We start from the raw sequence: 21,751 nt of genomic DNA, 5'->3' as shown, positions 1-21,751 counted from the left end.
TGCATTACTAGCAATTTGAAAATATTACATACTGTGCCAAAAGGACCACTGCTAAATACCTTAGAAGAAATTGAAATTTTTTCACTTCACAAAAGTAATCCATTATCTGTTTTAAACGAACAACTTCAGTTCAAAGACAAACATTTCTTTGAGCTTTTCGATGATCTGCTTTAGAATGTTTACTCTTCTGTCCTTTGTTTTAAAAGGTTAAAAAAAAGAAATTATATTTATACATTTTTAATTATAAAGACTTTTAGCAAATATTTTATCTTTACATTGTAATTGTTTTTACCAAACATTATTTTATGATTGACTATCTGTTTTAGAATTTTTGCTTTTATGCTTTTAGACTGCATATTGCTAATTCACATCGTTTTATTTTTGACACTGGCTCATAATTTTATAATTTTAAATTCTTTCATTTTTATTTGCTTATATGACTGGCATATAACTTGAGGAATAGCAATGCCTTAAATGAAAAAAAGGCTCACGTAATCTACATATCAACTTCATAGATAATATTTCATACATACGGACAACTACTTCGTATCGTATTTGGGCAGCATGTAGTATACATGTCAGCTACAGATTATTGTAGCTTACTCTTTTCGTTTCAATAAAGACAGGTTGCTGCCCAATAATACATCGTCTGACGCCAGTCTTTGCCATTCTACTTCGCAACAACTTCGTTGGAAAGAAGCCTGCTGCCACATCTTTGCACTGGCGTTTGTCCTCACCATGGCAACCACTAGTTCGACTATCGACTTTACAACAACTTCAGTGAAAAAAGCCTGCTGCTTCATCTTTGCAACGCGTCTAACTTCACCATAGCAACCAGTGGTTCCAAATGGTTCGCTGATAGGCCTTGAGAGGGCAACCCATGTACTGCCAAACCGAAGTTCATTTTCCTACATATTTAAATATTTTAACGCTTCTTAATTGACAATAGCTGTCTAATAAGCTACGTTTAGTGTGTATTTATTTCTAATTCTTGACAATGTTCTTTTAACTAAGAAATTTTAAATTGTAATTCGACTTATTACTCATTGGTTAATAATGACATCATGCAGTCAGAAGTGGGTGGAGCCTCCATTATATATAGTAAGACGTGCACTGGTTTCTCCAGTAGTGATTCTCCAACAGAAAGAGGTTCCTACTCAATGGTAATTCAACGTTTTATAGCTTTATAACTTTATGTATTTTGTTTAATGTATGTAGCCCTCTAATTAGAGCTTTGTATACAACTTACAGGTCTGAAGATGACCACAGTAGTGGTCGAAACCGGTCACCTTTTTAAATAAATCGTGATCAAGACTGTTTTTAATAGTAATTATTTATAAGACATTGATCACTGCTGTTCTCATAATGCATTCAAAAAAAAATCCAAAGATGTTCACACTTTCGGTAAGGTGACGATGAAGTTCTTCTTTGACTGCAGGGACACACTGTTCGTCGAGGTCCACGGGCGTGGAACCACAATTAGTGCATAGCGCTTCAAGACACTCTGCAGAAATTGAGACGTACCATAAAGTAAAAACACCCAGGAATGCTATGGGACGGGATTATCCTGTTACACGATAGCGCCCGCCACCACACTGCCAATCGAACGAAGGCTACGTTTCAGTGATTTGGTTGGGAAATACTGCAACGTTCACCGTACAGCTCGGATCTTTCACGTGTGAGTTTCACATCTTTGGCGACCTGAAGAAACACATGCGTGGACATCGGTTTCAGTTGGACGGAAGTGCAACAGTGGGTGCAGTTGTGGATCCGTCAGCGGTCGACCGCATTCCGCGAAAGAGGAATTGATCGTCTCATCTCTCAGTGGGATAAAAGTCTTAATATGCGCGGTGATTACTTTTGACTGGAACCATTCCATAGTCCCGTTTTAGTGGGTGTTCGTTTTCCATCTGACTGTCCTTTATACGTGAAAAATATGAGAGATGAGCAAGTGCAGCCAAGCTGCGGATAAGAAATTTTCCCTAAACTCCTGGATCAATTTCACCCATATTTGGTACACATATTACTTACTATCTGGAAAGGAATACAGTGGGGGTAAGAACCAGCAACCTTCTATTGGAGTAGGGCTGATAAAGTAGAGAGGGAATGGGAGGAGGAGAGAAAGTAAGCAAAGTGGTAAGGCGTGAATGGCTGGGGACCACGGAGGGCAGGTTCAGCCGCTTAATTGGAAAGGTTTTCCCAATCTTCCGCTCCTGTAGGCACCCTTCCGTCGCGAAGTATGAGAGATGTGTATGTAGGTGTACCTGTTAAGTATTGGTGACTGTAATGATGTGTGTGTAGTGTAGTGTCATGTTCGTGTTGGAGATAAAGAGAGAAGAGAGATGGTGAAACTCGGTGCCAGCACATAGACAATTTCTCTAGAATAGCACCAAGGGGCCACCGAGCTCAACGTCTTCGTCCGACTGACAGGTCACCATCAACAGTGTAACATGCCCTCACTTCATGAAACACTGCAGAGAAGTTTAGAATGTAATCCAGGCCAATGGTTTAAAGACTGATGATCAGAAACTTTAAGCTATCACCTCTCCTCCCCTTGCTGCTTAAATAGTAGCAATTAAATTTTCATCCATCACCAGGATTCGAACTGGCTTAACCCCGAGTCGGCGCCACCGTACAGGCTTCATTAACTGCCTCTGCTACGGTGGCCAGGAGGGATGGGAGGGGGGGAGGGGGAAGAGGAAGAGATGAACAGACGGAGGAAGGATGGCATGCACACAGATATGGAAGAGGATCAGATGGCCAGAAAGAGGGGCAGAGAGAGATAGAGGGGGTGAGGAGAAGATGAATGGGGCAGGAGGCCTTAAGAAAGGAGAGGAGGAAATGGACAATGGGGGAAGGAGCAGATAGACAGAGGGGCAGGAGGATACAGACAGAGAGGGGGTTGGTTAGAGGAGGTGGACAGAGAGACGCTGAAGAAGGAGATGGACTAATATAAATGGAATAGATACACACCCGAATAACGCCGGATACCCAGCTAGTAAAGAATAAATGTCTGCCTTAAGTCACAAATCGTTGTTTCGTTGAAGATTCATGACGCATTTCAAGCCCTGGAAGCACATTTTCTGGAGCTTGTTATCAAGTGGGTATCAACACTCGCAATGAAGTTCCGCCGCCATAGTAGGTGAAAGCAAGTTAGGTATAAGAGAATACCATTATTTGCAGTGATTGCTTATTATAAAAGCTACTTATTAAATTGGATGGCGATTAGACGAAAAAAAGCCGAAACTAACAAATATGTCATTACGACGTTATTGTGGTAAAATATTAAACAATTACTAGCAATTAATATATAACCATGCGAAAGAAAAGCTACATACGAAATTAGAAGCGCTTTCTTTGCAGGCTAGTTAAACGAAGTTGATATTTATAAGCTACCTTAGGCCGATGCCGGTTGGTGATAGAAATTAATTATTTTCGGTGCTGTAGTATGAAACTTCCCAAATGCACTCATTTTTTCGAACTGTTACTCCACACCATCGTATTGCACAATGAGGGACAGTGCAATCAGGCTCTCCGCCTGAGGGACGTAAATTTCTCTCTTATAAGGACGACAAGAAACTCAAAATTTGAAATGTTTTTGTTGATAAATGGTTTGTTAGTGTGTATGATTCGTAAATAACTTCAGTAAATTTGAAAGAGTTTTGCATACACCTCTGACGCTGTAATCGACATTGTGAAGGAGAATAAAAACATGTAAAATAAGGAAAACGCAACGACGGTTATCGTTTGTGGAAAGTTCCCTGAGCACTACCAGTTTTTGCGGACCAGGGACGCTTTGCGTCAGATAGTAGTAAACAAGCCACTTTTCTCAAACATGTTGACTGTTTATTATTATATGACGAAATACGTGGCCTTCTGCTTCTAGCCACTGCGCAGCCTGTTAGACCGTCCGAATAGTGGCACTGCTGATACGAGCTATGCGATCAGGTGAAAAACTGTGGGAACGGTTTAGGCTAGAGCCAATAGAAATGTTGTGGAGCGAATTACGAAGTGGAAAGGAATAAAAAGCAGTCGGCTAGCAGCGACCTTGCGTTCCAGACTGGAACTACAGCTGCGGACTCAGCTCCAGCTGCCGGTTGCTGCACTCAGCTGCGTCAGTCACTTTGATTCATCTGCTCTCAGTCCTGCAGGCCAACCTACCCACAGTTCAGCTACGGAAGAAAATCTAAATACGCCATTCTGTACAGCATCGCATTTAAAATTCGAGGTCCCTTTTTCCAGTCGTGCAATGACCTTGACGGTAAAATGAAACATGGGCTATATAGAGATGAATTGGTTATTTTACCTTCCGTACACCATTGCCTTATGAAATGAGAAAATGGGGAGGGGGATGAATAATTCTACTATATCATTTATCTTTCGTCAGACGCCGTAGGGTGGGTTGCGAACTACAATTGTAGATATGGTTGTAGACACAAAATACACTATCTGTCTCGAAAAACGAATATGACTGTCCAGTGTATAAAACGGCAATGGTTTGGCGATGCTGTCATTTATACTCAGGTGACTCATGTGAATAGGTTTCCGATGTGATTATCTCCGCACTACAGGAATTTATGTACTTTGAAAGCAGAGTGGTAGTTGGAGCTAGACGCATGAGACGTTCCATTTCGGAAATCGTTAGAGAATTCAATATTCCGAGATCCACAGTGTCAAGAGTGTGCCGAGAATATCAAATTTCAGGCATTACCTCTCACCACGGACAACGCAGTGGCCGACGGCCTTCACTTAACGTCCGAGAGCAGCGGTGTTTGCGTGGAGTTGTCTGTGTTCAAAGGCAAGCAACACTGCGTGAAATAATCACAGAAATCAATGTGGGACGTACGACGAACTTATCTCTTAGGGCAGGGTGGCGAGATTTGGCATTAACGGGGGCCGAACCGCACAATGGTCCTGGGTTCGTTGTGGAGCGGCGGTGGGGTGGGTGGACTGCTGTAGCCTGTTCCGGGGTTGTGAACAACTGAGGGCTACAGCGGGGACGAAGCATTTCCGTCGTTTCTAGGTCCCCAGTTCCATACAATACAATGGTGGCAGCTTAAACTACCAACAATAAACAATGTATGTACATTCGACCAGTCAGTTGTGAGCAGCCAGTGTTGACGTGTGGCCGTGGTATGACAACTTTGTTGTGTCACAAATCACAATGGGACATCATTTATAACTTCAGTGTTCAAGATATTCTCCAGAGTGTTTTGAATAAGAGGAAAGTGTTTGGAAAGTTCCCCACATCTTGAGTCTCAAAATAAACCAACGGTGTGTGGACGCCTCCCGTGACTTGATTGAAACACAAAACGTGGACACTTCTTTTCTGGAAAAAGTCATCGACGGTGACGAGGCTTTCTGTTATCAGTACGAATCTACCACAAAAAGAGCAGAAATTTGCATGGAGAGTCAGTGTTTTGACATCATAACCAACATTCAACCCGAGTTGGATAACATCCGATAGAAGAACTTTTCTGACAGTTTTACCCGGTTACGTGCGTTTTACTCAAGTAGGTTGAGACTATACAGAACACATGAAGTATTAAAACTACCACCTTAACTTTTCTCTATTTTTTGTTAACCTAGTGTGGAAACTTTTTGGATACTCACGAATAAGTAACCCGCCTCCGTGGCCTAGAACGCTAACACACGGTTGTGCGGTGGCGCTCGACCCGGTGGGTAAATCGGTTCCAATTCTGGTGGTGGAAAAGATTTTCACTTCCATTATTTGCCGGCAAGGGGTGGACAGGCGATGGTGTAAAGTTCCTTATCACCGGACTTTACGCAAATTCCCTGGTTTAAAAACCAAACCTCTCCGCAAAGTCTCATGACGTCAGGGTATATGACACTGTTCATGGTGATCCTTCCGTCAAATAGTGACGTTAAGTTGGTACTATTCGCGACACACACACAAAAGACATACATGTATTATTACAAAAAGTTGTAATGAAGCATGCTGCAGATAAACAAACTTATGAACAAGTGAATTTGGGGTAGTTACCGCCTTAAAAGGTATACCTTTTAGTCACGTTATGCCATAAATTTTTATTTTCTCCAATACGATCCAGTACTTGTTGATTTTTTTTGGCCGACAGCACGACGTTCAGGTGGACGGTGGATACATTGTCGTCTGGGGGGCATAACATGCTATGAGATGGGGCCCATGTTATATCTCTCCCTGATAAAAAGTACAAGAAGCTACTGTCCCGCACATATGCACCCTACTGTCTGATCAAAGTCAAGAGTTGGCTCTGCTGTAGCATCCAGGAAGCAACCTGCACCTTCAGCCAAATATTGTACCACCTCCTTGGTCCCCTATTGTCTTACAATAATTTGAGGAACCCTCGACAAGCGTGGGGTGCTTGTGTGGTGCGTCACATCAACTTTAGTTAGACCCTGCGGAGGACATCTGGGTCGCCATCGAGCCGTATATACGCGCTCCGAACTACCTCCGTTAGTAGTGTACGTCGTTTTGGCTTCATGTGGATGGCTCTTCAACGCTTTCTGCGTCACATGGGGTTCATGATATTACTCTTCATCGTCACCATCAGAATGAAAAGGTGTGCTACAGGCCGTTAGCTAAGTCTCTCTAATTGAATTACTCACGTTTATCAATTCTGAGTAAGATTATTGCACCCGTATGTAACAATGTCACGTGAAAAATTTTGCTATCTGTTATCTGTATATACTGTTTGTAAAATCAGAAACACCGTGAAGGAAGCCCCAAATTGATGCAAAATTTCCGACTCCATAAAGTAGCGAAGTACTAACGCAAACAATATCCGTCTCATTGTTGGGGTAGCAAGTCGGCCTGATCAGGCTGAAGCGTAGGCGCCAGCTGACATGTGTATATACAGCTTCGACTTGCGGCATACATACAATGATAAAATGGAGGTCAAAAGTCTCCAATGAAAAGTGCCTTGCAGTATTTAAAGGTCTCAGGTCACTTGGGCCACAGAAAGTGTGTTGTGGGGGTCACGAGAATGTTTCTCATCAATTAGAATATAGGTTCTTCATTAAATGCTTCGTCCATGAACGCAACTGCATAACACAGGCGTTACTCATTTCCGGGACTCTGACACACAATTACTGACACTAGGCCCCGAACAGTAGACGCTGTCTGGCACACGTCCTGTTTCCTTGCCTCACATCCACAGCCGTCTTGTTTGAGTCACATGTTTGCATTATTGCTGATTATAAAGTTTTAGCGTAAGACCTTTGGCTGCTGAATGCAACGTGCACATAATATATCTAGTGTGACGTAGGCTACAATTCCGACGGCCAGAAATAGTATTTACGTTCACTAAATTCTGTTTCAGTTGCATAGCCATCTATCCTGTTAATTTCAATGTTATGTGTGCATCAAAGTGCGATACAAAGGAGTCATCGTTACAGTTTAACGTCCTATCACAGTATAAGTAATTTAAAGTCGAAAAGAATGTTTGGGTTTCACGGTTGTTAACACCTAACTCATTGAAGATGGGGCGCTGCCTTCAGTTGGGTGGGAATAGGGAAGGAAATTGACTTCAGCATGTTTTAGTGAGGCGTTCCGGCATTCACCTTTGTTACAGGAACGTCATGCTAGTTGTATTGGGATTTGCAACCCGCTCCTCTATAAAACACGTTCACTGCATTACCAGCTACGCCATTTCAACTGGTCCTTAAAGGGTGTAAATAAAGATCTTTTCTGAATAAATAATCTCGACATCCGTTCGAAACTGTTTACAGAACCACGAGCAACAAAAATGAGAACGGCCAAGAAGTCAGTTCAGTGCCCCAACCGCAGCTCTAAATACCCCGCTACTATATGAAATGAATCTGGAGTAACATAGATTGCTACATAATAACTAGTCAGTCAGCAAAAGCGAGACAGAAATAAGATTAGCTCGTCAAAATTTTAATCAATGGCCTCTGGGCTCCTCTCCAGAAGATACCTCCAAAACTTAGCAGAGACCATATCAGTTTTAGTGTTAACATGAAGCTGAGAGCTACAAGAGGTGGACAAAAATATGGAAACACCACAAACAGAACACATTACCATGCCTAACGCGATGTAGGAAACGGTTGGCCTTCAAAATAGCTTCCAGTCTCGTCGGAGTGGATAAATAAAGGTCCTTAACGGTTTTAAAGGGACTCTTATACAATTCTTAATGTGAAATACTGACTAGTTCTGGCACCAATGATGAAGATGGATAGCGATCACACACTCTTCTCTCCCAAGTAGATCATAAAGGCTCAACAATATTGAGATCTGGTGACTGTGGTTGCGAGGGAGATGTCAAAATTTACCCTCGTGCTCACAGAAATAGCCCTGGAGGACACGAGCTATGTGAACGCTGTTTTACCGTTGGGGACCAAACATTGTACCACGGGATGGACCTGATCAGCCAAGATGGTCACATGACCCTCGGCAATGACGCGACCTTGTATAGTAACCATGGGGCCAATGGAATACCAAGAAGTCGTCACCGAACCCCAGCCGTGTTTAGCTCGTGAGAAGGGAATCCGGCCAGAAGTTGGAAACAGTGAGAGACAAGACGCATAACATTCTTCCATAGCTCCATAATCCAGTTTTTATGGCAGCGGCACTAAGTTTTCCTGTTATGGGCATTTACATGACTGATGAGTGATTTTGGAATTCCAGATCGCCCTGAAACTCCCTGCTTATGGAGCTCCCTTCGTGCTTTGGTGCTGACAATGTTCGCGAGTGCGTCAATTAGTTCTACAGTGATTTCTGTAGCTGTCGTCCTCTTCTTTTTCGTTTCAATCCTCTTCAATGACCGTCCATCACGATCACTTAACACACATTTTCGTCCGCGTTGTGACTTATAGAGGATGGTGTATTTAGTTTTCCTGGTGGGCGATATAAATCGTCGACACAGTGCCTCTTGAAACACAAAACACTTCGGCTTCCTCGGTTACAGAAGCACCCACCATACGAGTATCAACAAGTTGCTCTGAGATGGTGCACTCACTTCTGCGCAGAACATTGCTCTGTCCACGACTGACTCTTGCAACTCGTAGAGGACATCGTACAGGTGCCGTTCGTGGTCAAATACAACAGTGCAACCTGCAGGCTTTGTTAGCATCTGTATTTATGTTCGAACATGCATTTCTCGATATGTTTCCAAATTTTTGTCCAACACCTATACACGGTCAGTGCTATAGTAACTGGTAGTGCCTCTCAAGCTGGTCAGGTCACAATAGATGAAACAGATACAACGTCCTACCACTTACACGCCCCATTCTCTGAGCCTTAACCCTTCTCACTATAGTCATATGTGACAGCGGCCTAAGCAGACTTCAATTTGATGAAAAGACACAGCGGAGCAGCTCTCCAGCCCATATCGCAAACAGCGTGGATAGCAGACATCTACAGCGTTGAGAGAGTTCACATTACTTTCTGCAACAAAAATCAACTAACTAGTTGACTGACACTGACTAACTTGCGAAACACATTTAGCATACAAACTGCTCTTCTCGGTGCCGGTCTTCGTCATTTAGAGGTAATCGGAGATGGGCTGAAACTGTTGTGACCAATGCTCCACAGAAGCTTATCACTGTACATTTATCGTGTCAAACTCTTCGAGCTTGACAGACTGGTGTACCGAGGATGGATTGTCGGAGGCTCGCTTGCTATGTGCGAGATCGGGGGATTTCAGTATCTCTGCCAGGGTTGAAGCATGAGCCGACGTAAATATAAGACGGTGTATTGGTACAAGGGGCACGCCCAGGTATTTTTGCACCCACACCCTACCAAAAGAGGTTCGGTTAAGTTTTGGCTGCTTTACGATACTCCATATAGGAAACATAAACTGCAGGAAGCTTAAGACTGAAAATAGGGTACTGTTACTGAAAGTGGATCTAAATAATATCAAGTGTGATATCACTGAGGTATCATATAAACGAATAAAGGAAGAGGATCAGATAGAGCTGCAGGCAGGAAATGTCTCACTACAGAGGCACGGACAAAGGCGGTTACTCATGATTTCGTTTTATCATTAACAAAAAAATTGGACACTGTGTTGTTGATGTTGAAGGATTATGACACAATAGTGAGAATAGTACTGCAGATCAGTCAAAGACACTCATTGGATATAATACGTAACAAGTTCGCACCTCGATGAAAAAGATGAACATCTGTATGAAGAGGACGATTATGGGCAACTTTCACTCAAACGTAGTTGGAAAAGTTGAAAAATGAGTCTTCACTGGGGAGCGTCGGATTCGATAGCACGGACGGTATGAGGGACATGTTAGTGGAATTCCCTGAGAAGAACCGAATTTACATACCAAACACATTTTCAGGAAAAACAAAGGCACAAAATGGCCATGGAAAGTACTAAACCGAACTAAAAATGAGTTTGACTAGGTGCTGCCAAAAAAAAGACACATTGCATAGACTGTGGTGATTATAAACCAGTTCAGGATCTGTAGTGACCGCTGGCCGTTAATAAGCGAAATAGAAATAGACACTAAGTTAGAAAGACCTAAACTCATTAATCACAAAACTAATTTAACTGAGTCAAAAACACCTAATAAAATGAGAAATGATGGGACAAGAGTAGAAATGATAAAAGCAGAGATGAAAGCAGTACGAACAAAATTATGCACAGAAAAGCGAGAGAGAACGATACAAGGAGGTTGGAACTATGCTGTAATTGTTATAGCCCACAATTTAGGGAGCCAAAAATATGTAAAGAACTACAGACCCATCGATCTTTTTTCAGTGAAATAAAATATTTTTACAAGGATTCTTACTAGGGAAAAGAACAAGCTGGCTTTTAAAGTGGGTATTCTGCGTTGAATCACTTACAAGTTGTCAACGAAGCTATAGAAATGGGTAATGCATACCAGTTACCAATTTCTATGGGGTTTTGATATTATGAGAACCGTTTGACTCTGTCACAATAAATTCTGTGCTAGCAACACTTGAGGACCAACGAATAGGACGTAACTATGTCAGTTTGTTGAATGTATATAACAAGGCTACGCTTTCCATTCGATTGTGTCGAAAGAGTCGGAAGTTCAGAACTAAGATAGGGTTAGGCAAGGTGACTCCACTTCACCAAAACTATTTTCTGCAGCCTTGAGACAGGGTTTCAGTTCCCCAAACTGGGATGAAGAATGAATTCGCATGAACAGATCTTACAAGAACCACATTCGGTTTGTTGGTAACGTCGTTTTGTACGCTTTTGATCCAGAAGAACTTCAGCAGAGGATGGAGGAATTCAGCTGAGCGAGTATGACAGTAGACCTGAAGATTAATTATGGCAAGACCAAAATGACATGCGTTCAGTAAGAAGTTACAGAAGCATTTGACAAGTTTGTTTGTTTTGAGCAGCTGAAAAGAACCACCGGTAGGATATTTACAGAAGTAAGCGGGAGGGTGAAAATGGCTTGGAGTGCATTTGGGAAACAGACTATTGTAATTAGAAATGAATTTCCAGTGTACCTTAAACAGAGATTTGTAGCCAATGTAGACTGCCAGCACTAACCCACGAGAGTGAAAAATGAACGTTGACTGCACAGGTAGTGCAACCGGCGAGGGAGACACGTATGCTTAGCACAACGAGAAGGGATACAAAAATTAAAAAAATGGTTAGGAAAAACGACAGGAGCTGAGGACGTGGTACTAACTGTTACGAAACATTAATGGAGTCGGGCCGAACATATAACGAGAAAAAATGATGAGATAAAGACTAGAAAGATTCTTGTTGGATTCTTCGCAGTAATAAAATGCCTATAAACGACCTAATGTAAAAACGGATTGACGAGATAAAGATGCAGATAGGACAGCCTTGAAGAAATCTTAGTAATAGATGGGCACGTCTGGAAAACACAGATATCCAGTAGTGGACGATGAACATATTACAATGATAACCTCTTAGCTCTTAACATACAAGGCAGTGTAAAAAGACGCTAAAGAAAAATCTGTGTGATGTAAAAACAATACTAAAAAATTATTAAAGAAATTAATGCGTCTCTATCACAGGCGTAAAACGAAGTGAAGACTGCAGGACAGACGGACATTAAACGAAAGATATTTTATCTGTAGCATAGATAAGACTGAATTATTCAATGATATTACTGGTATCCCTCCCAAAACCATTAAGTAATTATGGCAGTCGCTGAGGCTGGTGGTGGCTCAAAAATTAGGGTCCAGATGAGTTTTGGTGATATAGAAAGTGAAATTGGCGGCAGCACAATTAATGGAGAAATGCTAAACGTCGTTTACAAATGTTTATTCAAAAAGTAAACAACTGACACGTTAAAATCATTTTACTGCCCTAACTCTGAAGTTATGAAATAACTAAAGTTGCATAGATCCAACAGAACTCTGCAGCACCCAGTTCGTATAAAGTTCTATGCCGGATATCCATATGAATTAGTATCGGTCTTTACCATAATTTATTGCGGGATTACGTGTTACATTAATCTAGAAAAGTACGACCAATTCAGTGAAAAATGCACTTATGAGACCTCGGGTTTCACATGAATGTTCACGTATATCCTGCAGTGTCATACAAAATAATAATGAAGTTTAAGCGTAACACGTTTTCAGGTGTATAAAATCAAATTCCCTCTACCAATGGACTGGAAACAATATTTCATGATACATAACAGCGAAATAATCTGCATAGGCATCACAGTCATCTGTAGAGTGGAGGCAATGAGATAAATCCCTGTTGGAGGACGAATTTAAATAACAGCTTTCACGACAATAACACATAGCGTAAACTCATGGAGTAGAACGAGCGATCCCGCATAATAGTTTACAACTACCAGTATTCTTTTACTATACTGTGTTTGATTAGCGTAACTTGTCATACTGTATTTGACTTGCATAACTTCTCAACGACTACACTGATCTCATTTCATGAAAGTAAACTCCCCACCAAAAAAAAAAATTGTTCAAATGGCTCTGAGCACTATGGGACTTAACTTCTAAGGTCATCAGTCCCCTATAACTTAGAACTACTTAAACCTAACTAACCTAAGGACATCACACACATCCATGCCCGAGGCAGGACTCGAACCTGCGACCGTAGCGGTCGCGCGGTTCCAGACTGTAGCGCCTTTAACCGCTTGGCCACACCGGCCGGCAAACCCCCCACCCCCGAAAAGAAAGAAGTACAGGGTGACAATTATTGAACTATGTGAAAAGAAACGTAAATTAGTTACAAACTACGGGGTGCATTCATATTCGATATGCCTGCCGTCATTGGCGAAGATGTGGCGCACACGAATAGCGAAATTCTGCATTACCCGCCGAAGTGTCGGAACATCGATGCTGTCGATGACCTCCTGAATGGCTGTTCTCAGTTCAGCAATGGTTTTGGGGTTATTGTTGTACACCTTGTCCTTAATATAGCCCCACAGAAAGGAGTCGCATGAGTTCAGATCCGGGCCAATCGAGGCCCCTGCCAGTGGCCTCTGGGTACCCCGGAGCCAAAATTCTGTCCCCAGAGTGCTTCTCCAGGACATCAAACACTCCCCTGCTTCGATGGAGTCGAGCTCCGTCTTGCATGAACCTCGTCTTGTCGAAATCAGGGTCACTTTGGATAATGGGAATGAAATCTTCTTCCAAAACCGTCACGTACGTTCGGCAGTCACCCTGCTATTAAGGAATATCGCACACGGTGAAGAGACTTCTCGATCTCGAAATGTGGATTTTCAGTCCCCCAAATGCGCCAGTTGTGCTTATTGACGAATCCATAAAAATGAAAATGGGATTCGTCGCTAAACCAAACCCTGAGGCGCCTACTAATTCCCATCATGCCCCGCGGCCAACCGCTCAGTTTGAACGTCCTAACGCAACCCGTTCAGAAGTTATGACGATTTTATTTCATATAGTTCAATAATAGTCACACTGTATGTATGTTCCATGAGATCTATGTCATGCAAGTAAGTGTACTACCCGTATTTAAAACGCGTAAGATAAAAATACCCAAGGCGTTAAATGAAATATTTTAACTCGAGTTTTACTTTTAGTATGCCAAGTGAATTTCTAGGCAATTCTGTAAGTTGGTGAAGTGCCTGAGCGATAAAAAAAAAAGAAGACTCTTTTCCGTGTCTTTAAGAATTGGCTATCGACTACCGACATTCAATGTGACAAGTACTTTTTCTGTTTTGAAGCAATTGAATTATCTGTAAAATTTGTACTATATCCGTTTCTGTGCTGTGCAGGGTACACTGCATTGCACTGATCTTTGTACGTAAAGAAAGATGGTAGTGGCACCTAATACATTATAGATACCGTTACCAGGCCATGCTTATGTAGCAATCGTGCTGATTCCCAGCGGATACCTGCTGAATATTCTGTTGCATAGCAGCTATTGTTAACAATGGATTCGGAACGCTTATCGGCGACAGTCTGTTCTAGTTCTCATTCTTAGCTTGCCATACAAAAGATGGTTCAAATGGCTCTGAGTACTATGGGACTTAACATCTGAGGTCATCAGTCCCCTAGAACTTAGACCTACTTAAACCTAACTAACCTAAGGACATCACACACATTCATGCCCGAGGCAGGATTCGAACCTGCGACAGTAGCGGTTGCGCGGTTGCAGACTGAAGCGCCTAGAACCGCTCGGCCACATCGGCCGGCTCGTACAAAAGATAACTAATGTTGGGACTGAGATTTCTCTGGCAGAATCCAGGTCGCTCGCAAGGTTTCAGTGCATTTTTAAAGGAAAGCAACTTCACACGAGAATATTTAGGTAAATGTAGAGAATTGTTGTACCGTCTTTAATAGGAAAAAGCCACTTTCATATTTAATACAGTGTTATACGACTTAACAATCAAAATTTATCAGAACGTTGGATCATAAGTTCTGATTCACAGTCCGCAGCTCGTGGTCGTGCGGTAGGGTTCTCGCTTCCCGCGCCCGGGCTCCCGGGTTCGATTCCCGGCGGGGTCAGGGATTTTCTCTGCCTCGTGATGACTGTGTGTTGTGTGATGTCCTTAGGTTAGTTAGGTTTAAGTAGTTTTAAGTTCAAGGCGACTGATGACCATAGATGTTAAGTCCCATAGTGCTCAGAGCCAATTTTTATTCACATACATGCAATATTTCTTTGTTTGAACCATCAAAGCCGTCATTGGCACCGTGCCGCGAATTATTCAAGAAAAACAAAATACTTATCAGTCTAAGTACCATGCCTAAGTAATACTAGAGATTAGAAATACTCAATTTAATTCTTTACATCACTCTGCAATTCATTCATTCATTCATTTCGTATAGGCCGTCTTTGGACCACGTTAGTTCAGCTGTCTTGCTTTACGTGTTCTGATGTTTGCCCAGTGCTCCCGCATTCGTTCTCGGTGTTGCTCCTTCCTCTCCTGGGTCCACGCCTTTCCTGTTTTTAGTTTTGGCTTTTTTGGAAACCCTGCCACGCAATACGTTTCTCCTGGAGTGGGACACGCTCCAAGATATCATCATGGTTGATCCCCATTTCGTTAAGATCTTTCTCCACCTCTGTGAACAAGGCCCATTTTGTTTTCTTCTCCTGAAAGTAGGTGACCATACGATTGGTGAATCTTCCAGGGCTCATATACTGCTCTTGCGTTGTAGATGTTTTTGGTTAAATGGAATGCCATTTCCATTTTGTACTTGCGTGTTATGAAGGTTTCTTTCACTGATAAGGTGGCTGTTATCCATGCTCCGAGATATTTAAACTTTTCAACTCCCTTAATTTTGCCTTGACCCACTAAAAGCTCCCTTGGTTGGGAATTTATGTTCAATATTAACTCGGTTTTCTCAAATGAAATTTGGAGGCCAGTCTTCTGTGCTTGTACTCTTGTACGTTAAGCTCGTTAATCTGTTTCTCAGCTGTTTCCATGGAATCAGAAAAAATTGCATGATCATCTGCAAAATCGAGACAATTGATTTCTAGATTTTGTTTCTTGTAGCCCAGCCTGACACCATTTTCAATTCCTTGGTTTTCCAGTTCTTTGCGCCACTCACGAATCACCTTCTTGAGGGCGCAGTTGAAAAGCAGAGGTGAGAGCCCGTCTCCTTGCCTCACTCCATTCTTCATTTAAAAAGCTTCTAATGTTTCTCCTCTAAATTTCACTTATGAGTTTGTGTTGGTTAGTGTTTGCTGGATTATCGCTTTGGTCTTCTTGTCGAGGCCAAGTTCTTCTAGAATTCTGATCAGGGTTTTACGATCAATCGAGTCGTATGCCTTTTTGAAATCCACCAAGGTCACAACAAAATTTTTATTCCTGAGTTTCAGGTAGGAAAGGATGAATTTGAGGTTCATTATCTGTTCGATGCATGGTCGCCCCTTCCTGAAACCTCCTGGATACTCTCCCAGCTGTGGGTCTAGCTGTTCTTATGTTCTAGTTTGCAGAGCTTTCGACAGAATCTTATAGGTTGTTGATATGAGATACCACGATAGTTATTTACATCTGTTCCGTCGCCTTTCTTATGAAGGGGATGAATTAGAGCAGAATTCCAGCCATTCGGGAGTCTCAGTTTACCAAATCTGGCTGATAATTTCTGTTAGTTTATCTACTGCCTCATTCCCTGCATACTTGAGGGTGATGAATTTCGGTGTACTTCTACGTAGTCGGTAATGGGAAATGTGGAGTTTGGAGGTTCACAATTCAGAAGAGCTGTAAAGTAATTTGCTAATATCTGGCAGTTTCGTTTATCATTGTGAGCTAGCTTCCCGTTTGGAACTTTGAAGTGTAGGCTTGGAGGATTGTACTTGGTGAGATTGGCCTTAAAAGTTCTATAGAAGTTTCGTGTATTTGTTTTCTGAAAGTTTTGTTCAATTTGTGCCAACTGCATTTTCTCAAATGCACGCTTCACTGCTTGTATGATCTTTGCAGAGTGTTTTCTAGCATCAAGGAAGTTAGTTTTGTTAGCTTCACTTTTCTTGGCATTCCATCTCTGCCACGCATGCTGTCTTTGCTTCACTGCTGCCTCACAATCACTCTGCAATATTAATGATTTATTACATTTTGAATTCCATATTTGTGAGAGAGCGTCGTGGCGCAGTGTTTACTATGTTGGACTCGCTTTCATGAGGAGCGGGGTTCACACCCTCATAAAGCTATCCACATTAAGGAGTAGCCTGATTTCACTTACGGCGAATGCCAATATGGGTCCTTTGAAAAGGACACGCAGATCTCCTTCCCGACATTTGTAGTATGCTAGAATGTGCTCCACCTCTAATGATATCGTCGTCATGGAAACGTTTTACCCTAATCCTCCATCGTCTCTCCTCTAGTCTGATCCAATCTTGTGGCCATAGGTCTCCACCCACATCATTTCTTTGTAAAGTATGTGGCAGACTGTACGTCTAATTTTTCCCAAATTATATTTTCTCCCTAAGTTAATAAACGGCGCGTAGAAACAGTGACTGCTGACACAACGGGATGGCAACAGTTGTAACACTAATTTCGTTTCGTGGGTCCCTGTAGTACGGTATGTAACTTTCTGAAGAACATTCGTGGATTAAAAGGTGCTGAAATTTAATAATTAGACTGAATATTAGATATCATTCTCCCCAAGTGCTGTGGTACTAACAAACATCTAAGCAGCCGCGCTGCTTTCGATGTCCCTCTTATGTCAGTCCCATACGAATCTCTCGAACTCGAATAATATTCCGCTACGTACTGTATAAGTACGTGCATAATTGAGTTCAATCGTGATTGGAAGCCACTATATATTTACTTCTAGTGGAACGTACAATTTTCGCTTGCCTCTGTAGTTTCTAGCTCCCGATTACTGTCTTACCAAGATCAGGAAGACAAAAAATTAATGGACTAATTCTTCGTCTGAGATATTCCCGCCACCTCCGAATCGTCTATATCTAAAACTAACTAAACTAAACTCCGCCCGAACAGGCCATGAAGGCCCAACGGTACCGACCGGACGCCGTGTTATCCTCAACCTACAGGCGTCACTGGATGCGGATATAGAGGGGCATGTGGTCAGCATATCGCACTCCGGCCCATATGTCGGTTTACGAGACCGGAGTCGCTACTTCTCGATCAAGTAGCTCCTCAGTTTGCCTCACAAGACCCCGCTTGCCAATTGCTCTCACCCATCCAACTTCTAGCCTAGCCCGGCGGTGCTTAACTTCGGTGATCTGACGGGAAGCTTTGTTACGACTGAGGCAAGGCCGTTGGCACGAATCGTCTATATCTACTGACAACATTCTCCGCTAAATCAATGTATAGACTGAACAGTAGCGGCACAACATCATATTCTATGATACAGATGAATTAGTCTGTTTTAGCAGAGTACTCTTCGTCCAAGATATTTGGATGCAACCTGCTATCGAAAAGTTCTGAGGTCGAAAGCAGGTGTACTCTGATGTCCCGTATGAAGGTATTTTCTTGACAAAGCGACTTTCCAGTATTGAATGTAAAACATTTTCAAAGCCTAAAAAAACCTGAACCGAGATGTTTACCTTTATCTCTGACCCTTAAATTATCATAACTGGAGAGCGAGAGCTGGTTTTCACACCATCAGTGTTTCCAGAAGCCATCCTGGATGACACGGTGAACGTACGTTTGAGCTGAAATCCGTTAGTGTTGTGCTACAAATATAAACGAAAGACACTGTGTGGTAATTATCCGGATCAGCTCTACTGTCATTTTTGGAGATGGACGTGACATTCATTTCTTTCCAATCACAGGATTGAGGAGATATTCCATATTCCGTACAGAAGCTACAATGGTTTCGTAGAAAACCTGTTAATTTGTGAGCTTTGGTGATTTCAGAGGTTTTCCACCAACACGAGTACTTACCTTTGCGGTGACAGTACTTTAATTAGCTACTTCCACGTAAATATTTGATTCCATGTTTCATATATATCTACAAAAGTTTGTTAGTATTCTGGACCAGGACTTACGGCACCCTTTTGCTGTAACTGACTACAAGTGTGCTCTTTTGGTGTTCGATTACATCTGCGGTTGAAGGTCTTACTCCGTTCCTCAGAACAATTAATTTTCACCGTCAGGAATGCAACGATGAAACATCTTATTTAGCACAGAGATAGGATAGATATCAATTAAATTTGTTTTTGTTGTACTGGTACATGTTGCGAGATAATCTTAGTAAATTGATTTTGCTTAAGTCAGTTCTCATTTTGATTTGCTGTAGAGTTTTATTTCGACTTTTTAAAACAGTTATGTTTGTTTCGTTCAAATGAATAAATTGAAACACCGAAGATTCTTCGAATTCTTATTCTTCTGCTCATGGCCAACGGCAGTTCGTCCTTAGCTGGTGAAACTTTATAAACAGGCTTAATTTTCAGCCGTTTGCTTTGAGGCTGATCGGTGAAATATCACACAAAAAATCCAATAGTTCGGGGTTTGATGCCCACCCGAACCAACTAATTTCACGTTCACTTAACATTTCCATCACTTCTAGAAATGAGTTCTGTATGTGAAAATTGCAAATCTCCACCGAGGTTCGCATACCAAGACAAATTATTGTAGGTAGACTGGTAATAGAGTGTAAATCATTTCGTAGGGCGGAGAAGAGCAATAGCGTACCACCTTGAACTGGACCATATCTAGTAAAGCACTGTAGTGTTCAAACCAGCCTTCCGGCTGCGGACAGCTCAAACGTTACAGAAAAAAGAAAATGTCTGTTAAATACTATTCAAGACAATCCACTCGAAGGACGTCCCAAAACTGCATCCTCAGACAAAAATATGGCCACGATGCACAGCTTGGCATGTATTACCAGGTATGTGAAATAATTGACACCATAGGCTTAGCAGAAGAAAGAATACCGTACATGTTGCAGGTTACTGACGAATTTGTTTAATTCCAACTAAAATCAAATGCGAAAACAAATGTCCTAACAAAGTTGGGACAACCTTGAAAAGAAACCATTGTGTCTGTGCGTTGATTTGTAACTAAATAAGACGTGTGTCCATCACACCAGAGGTAATCAAAACAGTGGTGAAATCCGGTGGTTAAGGTAATAAAAGGAAGTCAATTATGCAAATCTGGTGGATCAGGTGAAAAAAAACTACCGAAGACGTAAATTTTGTAATAGAAAAAAAACCTTTATCTTGAGGATACTTTGTTTATAATTTGTAGTAAAATGAAAACGAGACAGATGGAAGAAAGTAAGTAGACTATCTATCATTTCAAAAGTAATCGCCATAAATGTTAATACATTTATCCAACTTTAAGACAAGACGGTCAACGCCTTCATGAAAAACTGTTTGCGGTTGCCTAGAGAAACTTGGTTCTACCCAGGTGTGCATCTCCTCGTCCGAAGCAAATCGAAGGCCACGAATGTCTTCATGGCTCCAAACATGTGGAAATTGCATAGGGACACATCGGGAATGTCTAATGGATCTGTAAAGGCTTCCCAGAGAAACTGTTGCAGCGTTGTGGAAACAAGGTTATTTCCAAAACGCTATAGAAGTTTCACTTGGAGGATTCTTCAGTTTGCCGCCGGCCGGAGTGGCCGCGCGGTTCTAGGCGCTACAGCCTGGAACCGCGTGACCTCTACGGTCGCAGGTTCGAATCCTGCCTCGGGCATGGATGTGTGTGATGTCCTTAGGACAGTTAGGTTTAAGTAGTTCTAAGTTCTAGGCGACTGATGACCTCAGCAGTTAAGTCCCATAGTGCTCAGAGCCATTTGAACCATTTTTTCTTCAGTTTGCCCTCGTGAGAGGGTGAAGTTCCGAGCAGATTTTTACTGCAGATGTTATATAATAATTTTTGTTGGCAATATTCACACATACAAAATAAATTAAAATACAAACACCAACTCTATCACCTTCTTATTCTACTACGTCTTCTACGCCTTCATACTGTACAATGACGTGACAAAAGTCATGGGATAGCGATTTGCACATATACAATGGCGGTAGTATCGCGTACACAAGATATAAAAGTGCAATGTTCTGGTGAACCTGTCATTTGTAGTCAGGTGATTTATGTGAAAAGAAATTAACATAGTTTGAACGCGGTGTGGTAGTTGGAGCCAGAAGCATGGGGCGTTCCGTTTCGGAAATATTTAGGGAATTCAATATTCCTAGATCCACAGTCTCAAGAGTGTGCCGAGAATATCAAATTTCAGGTCTTCACTTAACGACCGAGAGCAGCGGCATTTCCGTGGAGTTGCCTGCGGTAAAAGACAAGCAACACTGCGTGAAATAATCACAGAAATCAATGTGGGACGTACGACGAACGTATCTGTTAGAACAGAGTGGCGAAATTTGGCATTAACGGGCTATGGCAGTAAATGACTGTCGCGTGTGCCTCTGCTATCAGCACTACTTCGCCTGCACCGTCTCTCCTGGGCTCGTGACTACATCGGTTGGATCCTAGACGACTGGAAAACCTTAGCTTGATCAGATGAATCCCCATTTTAGTTTGTAGAGTTAATGGTAGGGTTCGAGTGCGGCGTAGACCCCACGAAGCCATGGAAACAATTTGTCCACAAAGTCCTGTACAAGATGGTGGTGGCTCCATAATGGTATGGGCTGTGTCTACATGGAATGGACTGGGTCCTCTGATCCAACTGAACTGATCGTTGGCTGGAAAAGGTTATGTTAGGCTACTTGGAGACCATTTTCAGCCATTCATGGACTTAATGTTCCAAAACAACGATGGAATTTTTATGGATGGTAATGCACCTTGTCACCGGGCCAGAATTGTTCACGTCTGGTTGTAAGAACATTCTGGACAATTCGAGCGATTGATTTGGCCACCCAGATCGCTCGACTTGATTCCCATCGAACATTTATGAAACCTAATC

The sequence above is a fragment of the Schistocerca americana genome, chromosome X, assembly GCF_021461395.2.
Source record: "Schistocerca americana isolate TAMUIC-IGC-003095 chromosome X, iqSchAmer2.1, whole genome shotgun sequence".
Classification (NCBI taxonomy): domain Eukaryota; kingdom Metazoa; phylum Arthropoda; class Insecta; order Orthoptera; family Acrididae; genus Schistocerca; species Schistocerca americana.
This window is presented reverse-complemented; position numbering follows the sequence as displayed.